Consider the following 8,771-nt stretch of genomic DNA (forward strand, 5'->3'; position numbering starts at 1 on the left):
TAAGCAGGACTTCTAGTACTGCGGTCATTAAGTCCGACCAACCTATGAGGAAAACAGGGGTTGGCCAGAAGTTAAAGCAAGCAACCGCCCAACGTGGAACTACCCAGGTGGAAGGAAATAGGCCTTATCCCCACTTCAAACACCCAAGGGGTCTTAGGAGGAATGTACATCTTTCCCCGCAGGCGGCCCCTTTTGTAGTATTACTGACGGGGGTACCAGAATTAGCGATAGGCAAGACAGAAGATCACCAAATGCTGAAAAATAAGGTTGTTCATTGGTTGGCAAGCAACAAGCCATTGCCTCCCAATCTTAATGGAAAAATACTTCATGTCAGAAGAGTAGGGTGGTTGGGTCATAGAACAAAGGACTTAATGGGGGATGTTGTCATAATAAACTTTAAGGACCACAGAGTAGCTAAACATATAGTCGAATGGTTCGACAACAGAGCTGGTGAAGGAAATTCTACTAAGGCAATAACCTTTTTCTATCTCCAGTCGTTAATATCTAGAACTCCTTTTCCACCATCCGATTCGGAGCAGCTGTCACACCATAGGGTCACTGGGATGTTCCCCCCAAGACCCAAGACCCAATTATGATACTCATACTCCTAGTATGGTGCACACTATCCACCAAATTTCAAACAGTCAGGTTCCTGGGTATGAGGACAGGCTATTTACTAATTTTGGTCCGAGGTTACAACTAGACCAGTGCCCTCCTCGTTGGACCCTCCCAATGTACAACAGGTTTGGAGTTTTAACTGGGATGGACGAACAAGATTGACTTACGAAAGTAAGCGTGGGAGTGGCCTCGCTACCTGGTAGTCTCCCCTCTGTCCAAAAGGGGGTGGTGGGCGCCACTGCACTTGAGAAATCGGATTGTGTCTCCGCCCTCCTCGTTGGACCCTCCCAATGTACAACAGGTTTGGAGTTTTAACTGGGATGGACGAACAAGATTGACTTCCGAAAGTAAGCGTGGGAGTGGCCTCTCTACCTGGTAGTCTCCCCTCTGTCCAAAAGGGGGTGGTTGGCGTCACTGCACTTGAGAAATCGGATTGTGTCTCCTCCCTCTCTCCCCAAAGTGTTACTTCTACTCCTAGCCCTGTTAGCGCTGATAGAGTACCTTTGGTTAAGCCCTTGGTTTGTCGGGTGGGGTCGGGTAGCTCTGTTGCTTCTATGATGAAGGCCTCTTCGTGGAATATTGCTGGCCTTGAATCTAAGCTTATCCTTCCAGACTGGGCTAGCTTTATTGACAATTCGGATATCTGGTCATTCCAGGAAACTTGGGCTTCATCCCTGGTCTATCGTAGTGTTTTTTTAAATTTCTCCAGACCAGGGACGAGGGGGGCACGTGGTAGACCTTTGGGAGGCCTAACAATTTGGGTTTGTCAAAGAGAAGGTGTGACAGTGGAAGAGATCCCCATTGACAACTTGGATATGATGGCAATTTGGGTTAGCTCCACAAAGGGTTTGGATGTTGTTATTGTGAATATTTATATGAGGGGCCTTTCAGGTGGCAAATGTTCACCGGTTGGCCATGTTTTGGAGGACTTCCTAAACTCATTACCAAGGAGTGCTAATAGGGTGGTTATGGGGGATTTCAACACCTGCTTTGAGCCCCTAGTCATGAAAGATAGCAGGCTTTCAGAGGATGAGGACTCCCTGTGGGGTATTCCTGGGTTGGACCTTAATCCAATTAAGTAATGGACCCAAGCGGCCCTGTTTATGAAGGGTTTATCATTAGACAAGGGTATGAGAGCAGCTAATGGTAGACTGAAGTCTGACAGGCATGGGGCAGTGACCTATGACAACGGAAGATCCGGGTCTCGAATAGACTACATTTTGGTTAATCTAGAGATGTGGTCAAGTCTGGTAGATATGGTGGTCGAAAGTAGAGCTGAAAAAGACCATAACCCTTTAGTCCTTACCATTAAAGGTAGCAGCTTCTCTGAGTCTACAAAGGTAGAAACTGCCCTGCCCCAGGTTACCTTGGCTAATAATGAAAGAAGGGTAAGATGGCCCAAAATAGTAATAAATGAGGAAGCTATGTCCCGGATTAGGCGTATGCTCATGGTCACATTAGCCAAAATCCATAGCTTGGAACATCAGCCAGAGCTCATAGCCAACTTCCGTACGCTACATAATGAACTCTTTGCAAAACTTAAAACTGTATTTGTTAAGAGTTCGCCTTTGAGTACAGGAAGCAAAAAGTTGAGAGCCTGTTCATGGTTCGATAATAATTGTAGACAGGCCCAAAGGTCACTATACACTGCTATAAAATCTAGAGTGCAGGATTCTATTCGTAGTTGTAGGGCCTCCTATAAGGCTGCCCATTATACTGCTAAGAGGAACTGGGATGAGGAACGCTGGAGAGTACTGTTGGAGGCATGTCAGGGGCACAACATGACCACATTTTGGCACCTTCTCAAATGGGGCAATCGCCCCCAAGATGCAGCCCCCTCAAACTTCGTGGAGCCTAAGGAATAGGTCACGTATTATGGAAATCAATTTAAAGTTAACAATCATATTACCGCTACCTTGCCTCCTATTATATGCGAGGATGCCCTGGTTTTTACTTCTAGCGCAGTTAGGGCGGTCCTAAAGGCTATTCAGAGTGGCAAAGCACCTGGCCCTGATTCAGTTCCGGCTGACATGTTTAAACAGGACCACGATATTTGGGTTCACTATCTCACTGCATTGGCCAAAGCATTGGCAAAAGAGGCAGGGGTCCCTGACTCTTGGCTGGAGGCAGAGATCATACCTATATATAAAAAAGGTGATCGCTCCTCGCCGGCTAATTATAGACCAATCAGTCTTATTGATTCAGTCCAAAAGATTGTGGCCCGTCTATTTTTGGGCTGTGTCTAGTGTTGGATTTCGACATTTTATCGCCCTTACAAGCTGGCTTCCGCCCACACATGGGGACTTTGGAACAAGTATTTAGGTTTATGACACTATACTGGAAGGTGGTTCTTATAGGGGGTGGCTTATTATTTGCGGCCTTTGTTGATCTTAGGTCTGCTTTTGACCTCGTACCCAGGACTAAGTTGTGGGATGTCCTATTGGGGTTAGGCATGCTAAAGGAGCAGTTGGCCTTACTTATTAATATGCACGCAAATACCTATGCCAAGGTCAGGTGGGGTAGGCCAGGTGAAGTTACAGATAGCTTTGTGGTTGCTAAAGTGGTATGGCAGGGGTGCGTCTTAGCACCAACCCTGTTTTCTCTGTTTATTAACGGGGTAACAAACTATTTCTCTAACTTCCCGACGGACGCGCCCTCTCTTGCTGGGAGGAAAGTTCCCCTGCTCATGTTCGCTGACGACACGCTCATAATATCTAAAACAAGGCAGGGTCTCCAGCTAGCACTGTCCCGTTTTGAGCGTTTCTGCAGCGAACATGAGCTGGAGGTGAACGTTGGGAAGACTAAATTCATGGTTCTCCGGGGCCCAAAGGCAATCAAAGCACATCTGATGATGAATGGTGCTACCCTGGATCAAACAGAGGTGTTTACATATCTGGGTATCACATTGAGTGAAAACTTAAGTTGGAAGCCCCAGTTGGACCTTCTGTCTCTCAAACATGCCCAGCTCGGGGGAGCATTATTGAAGGAACACTCGATCTCTTTAACCAAACCCCCGGTACCCTTGCTTAAAATCTATGGCTCAAAAATCCTACCCTCAATTCTATACAGTGCTGAACTGTGGGGATTTTGTGATTTCAGATTACAGGTGGAGCAGAATAAGTTCCTTAGACTGGCAACAGGTTTACCCCAATCTACCCCTCGCCTTCCCCTATTGTTCTATCTAGGTAGTAACCCTATAGAGGATGTGGTACGGTATAGACCAGTGTCGTTTTGGCGGCGCTTGTGGACTACACCGGAACTCTCCATGTTTGCCGAGGCTATCCTGGAGATTAAGGGACTAAAGGGGTCTTCGAGGGTACCTTGGTTATCATCACTTAGAGCGTCTTTGCTGGACATGGGATTGGAGGCCTTGTGGGTAGACCCAGCCAGTGCCACTTTCCCTTCCAAGAAGTCCCTTAAGGAAATATACTGGAGAAGGATCACAGATAACAGATTGGTCTCAGTGAGGGGGCCATCTATGACCTCGGCTTTCTTAGTTAATATGGAAGTCCCGTGCTTTGAAGGTTATTGGGATATAATAACGAAGCCTCTTGATCGGAAATTGTACCAGCAGTTGAGAGTGGGCTCACTTCCCCTGCGTGGGCTCACACATTCTTGGAACCCTTGAAGTAGTGATAAATGTCCTTTTTGTATCAAGGCCGTAGAAACTATCAATCATTTTATATTTTGCTGTCCAATGTACGCAGTACCCAGACGTGTTTGGTTAAAACCCGTGTGCTGTTCCTTGGGTACTAGCTCTGCTATCACTGCGAGTAGCATTTTGAAATCGGACACTACACCCTATATTGTCATTGGCATATCTAAGTTCATTAGCTGGGCCTGGGCCATACGATCACGGAATTTGAAGCCCTGATTTATCTGTTGTTTTTATTACATTTTAACCCCTTTTTAAGCATTAACTTTGATTGTAGATGGTTTCGGTCATGTGTCCTTCGTTGTGATATTTAATATGCTTCATATATAGATTTTAACTTGTTTGGTATTTATTGTTTTAACAACTATGGAATGTATTTAGATGATGTATTTTTGTCTTTTATGATGTAAATCGAATAAAGACTACTTTGACTGATATGATTTTTCTGTACATAAAGCAGAGGTGCGACTTTAATTGAAAGGAATTGAAAGATGGTAGATGTGGGGAGAGTAGAGTGGCTGGGACAAGGGGGGTACTGCATTATATCAGTGTCTCCTTCTGCAAACAGCTTCCAAGAAAAAGTACATAAGAGCATATCATATACACAAAAGCGAATGGCGGCATGCATTCGCTCTCACAGACATACATTAAGTTTGCGAAATATGTTGTATAGTTCCTTACCAAGTGAATATGAACTAGCACGAATGGGAGATGGGAACCGTTAACAATATCTCAAACATTGACCACTTTGTTCATGGTTAAATATTCAAACTTTTGTTTCCGTATTTCAATTTCTACTTTCCTAAGCTAAGTGAAGCATTAAAAATGAAATACATTTACTTACGGCTGACTCTAAATATTGTATTATTCAAGGATAACATTTTGGGTTTACCTATTTGCTTCTTAACAACTGAACATAATTTACTTAACAAACACTGTGAGGTCATGCAATTTTAAATTTGATTTTACAATGTGTAGCCAACAATTTAAATCAGTGAGTGCTCCACAAAAAAGAAAATAAAAACAAGGCCAACTTACTTGAATAAACAGTTGGTCCTCTTTGTCCATACATAAAAAATCGTCAGCAAAGAGTGGTGGATCTGCTTTTTCAAGATTTGGGTTTGCTGAAAGATTACTTGAGCCACTTGAATTTGGGAAAATCAACTGTTTTTTTCCAGTTTCTGCTGTTGAGAAACCATCATGAGGGTATGTCTGTAGAAAAGCTCTGACTCCATCGATGCCCACAAACTGTGAACCTGGGAGTGCATTAAAGTTAACCCCAGATGACTGACAGAGCTGAGATTCCCTCCAGCGGTGAATCCTGATCGCCAAAAGAAGGATGATTAGGAAAAGGAACAAGAAGGAAATAACAGCAACAGCGATCACCAGATATAGTGTGAGGTTTGAATCCATGTCTGCGGCAGCGGAAGGGTTACTTATATCATGAAGCATTTCTGGCAAACTGTCTGCCAACACTATGGTGACTGTCACTGAAGACAAAAGAGGGGCCTGTCCATTATCCTTGACTATGACAACCAGGAATTGTTTTATGGCATCTTTTTCCATAATTGGACGGGCTGTCCTGATTTCCCCAGTATGAAGACCTACAGTAAACAGTCCCTGGTCTGTAGACTTCACCAGCTGGTATGAGAGCCAGGCATTTTTCCCAGAGTCAGAATCAACAGCGATCACTTTAGTGATTAGATAACCTGGTTCAGAAGAGCGAGGTGCCATCTCCACCCCAGAGGACCCATCTGTGGGGGATGTTGGGTACAATATTTCAGGAGTGTTGTCATTCTGATCCAGTATGAAGAATGTCACTGTCACATTACTCATAAGGGAAGGGGAACCGCCGTCTTGTGCCTTCACCTGGATTTGAAATTGTCGGAACACTTCGAAGTCAAAAGGCTGAAGAGCATAAATGACACCAGATTCAGAATTGATGGATATATAAGAAGATAATGAAATGTCTCCAATTCTTCCATCAATGATAGAATAACTGATCTTGGCGTTCTTGTCGTAGTCCATATCTGCTGCCTTCGCTGCAAAAATTGAAGTGCCTTGGGGAATATTTTCCATTATGTAGGCGCTGTATGACATTTGACTAAATACTGGTGGATTGTCGTTTTCATCTTCAATCTGAAGATTTAAGCTTTTTGTTGTAGACATTGGGGGAGTGCCACTGTCTGTGGCTGTAATTGTTATGGCATAGTGTGGAACCTGTTCCCTGTCTAAAACACTATCCGTTACCAAACTATAATAATTTCCAATTGAGTTAAGCAACTGAAAGGGGAGATGAGGGGGCAGAAAGCAAGTGACCTTTCCATGCTCTCCTAAATCTCTATCATGTACCTGCAGGAGAGCGATGACTGTTCCCACAGGACTATTTTCTGGTACCTGCGTGAGCACAGAAGACATTAAGATCTCTGGGCTATTATCATTAACATTAATGACCTTTATCATAACTTTGCAGCGTGATGATAAAATTCCATCACTTCCTCGAACTTCAAACTCATAAAATTCGTTTCTTTCAAAATCTAGATTTTCAATCAAAGATATTTCCCCGGTTTTAGAATCCAGTCTGAATTTCCTTACAATATTATCGTTCATTTTGCTAAAGGAATAGGTAACTTCCGAGTTTGTTCCCATGTCAATATCAACAGCCGTGACGCTGCCCACAGCAGTTCCAATGGATGTGTTTTCGGGCACACTGATCTTATAGACAGACTGACTAAAAACTGGCGCATTGTCATTAAAGTCCTGCACATTGATCTGTATCCGCATGGTGCCTGATCTGACCGGATCCCCTCCGTCCGTGGCTGTAAGGATCAATCTGTGAACTTCCTGTTCCTCCCGGTCCAGTGGTTTCTCTAGGACCAGCTCTGCATACTTCGTGCCATCTGTACTGCTTTTTACGTCCAGTGTGAAGTGTTTATTTTCACTGAGTTGATAGTTCTGCAGAGAGTACACGCCCACATCTGCATCGTGCGCCTCGGGCAGCACAAATCGGGTGCCGGGGACAGTATTTTCAAAGATTTGCAATATTATTTGATCATCGGTAAACGAGGGGGAATTGTCATTAATATCCTTAATCTCCACTTCGACCTCATACACTTTCATAATGCTCTTTGATACAATTTCTACATTTAAAAGACACTGAACGGTGTTTCCGCAGATACTTTCTCTGTCTATACTTTCACTGACGTACAACTGACCTTTGTTTAAACTGAGAACAAAATGCTGCGTCCTACCTCTGTAAAGGACGCGGGCTCCGCCTTCTGACAACTCGTTTGCATCTAATCCAAAATCCAGAGCCACATTCCCAACAAAAGCGCCTGTCCTCATCTCCTCGGGAATGGAATAACGCAGCTGCCCGGAAGCGGCTCCACAGACTGTCAGCAGAGCAACAAGAAGCAGCAGAGGAGCCTCGGAGTAACAGCGCCTCGACGCCCGAGCCTCGGAGTAACAGCGCCTCGATGCTTGAGCCCCGGAGTAACAGCGCCTCGATGCCTGAGCCCCGGAGTCATAGCACCTCGATGACTGAGCCTCGGAGTAACAGCGCCTCGAAGCCTGAGCCCCGGAGTAACAGCGCCTCGATGACTGAGCCCCGGAGTAACAGCGCCTCGATGCCTGAGACCCGGAGCAACATGGTCGCGCTGTCTTAGCCATTCCTGTCACAGAGACCCTCGGGGTTCCAGTAGAAATCTTAGCCTTCTGAGCTGGTCTGGAACGAACGCCTGGCTGTGGACTGAGATTTCCAGAGATATTCCCGACTATATAGTGTCTGTGAAAGACCCGTTTCTAATGCATTTGTACCACGTGGTTTAGTGGATCTTCGAGGATCTTCTTCCTTCGTTAGTGAACAGCGGCGCTCAGTGTCCCTAGTTGGTAACTGCAGAACCAGACTGCAGTAAGTGCTGCTGCTGAAATAAAATGAAATGGACTATAGTAGAGAGCTGCTTTACTTTCGCGTTCATTGCAAGACTACCGCGCATCTATCAGTGACTGACAGGGGGTCGAGTTTGAAGGACAGTCGGGACTTCGCTTAGTTCATCTTAGTTTTTTAGGCTACATGTTTTTAAGCCAAGTCCTAATTACATTGGCCATGCCCCTTTGAGAGACCCCCCATTTTTTCCATCCCACTTAAAGCCCTGGGTTGGCCCCTCCTGCAACCACCAGCCCAAATTAAGCACGGGCGGCGGATTACTAATGTATCTGTGGAAAGGAAGCACAGATCTGTTTGACAGCACTGTGGGCCCTTGTCCAGAAAAATCTCAGAGGAAACACGTTCCCGTCTCAGTCGACCCAACAAGTGCGACGCAAAGCTTTGGCATCAGAGGGGCCGCACTTTAGCGAGGGCTTTGGCTGCTCTCTACTCCATGCGCAGGGAAAAAAAGACAACGTAAGCACACCTCACCCCCGCTTGACCTGTAGGAGCTCAGTGAGGTTGGAGGGCGAGGAAGCCGAGACGCCCACCAGTACCTCTCCCAAGCAGCCA

At 45.4% G+C, this 8,771-nt stretch overlaps 1 pseudogene; it reads right to left on the reverse strand.

Annotated features, from left to right (window-relative positions):
- Positions 1-3,355: 3,355 nt before the first annotated feature.
- On the reverse strand, positions 3,356-7,618 carry LOC147702720 (protocadherin gamma-A12 pseudogene; annotated as a pseudogene).
- Positions 7,619-8,771: the final 1,153 nt, after the last annotated feature.

This window comes from Lissotriton vulgaris, chromosome 7, assembly GCF_964263255.1.
Source record: "Lissotriton vulgaris chromosome 7, aLisVul1.2, whole genome shotgun sequence".
In the NCBI taxonomy this organism is placed as follows: Eukaryota; Metazoa; Chordata; class Amphibia; order Caudata; family Salamandridae; genus Lissotriton; species Lissotriton vulgaris.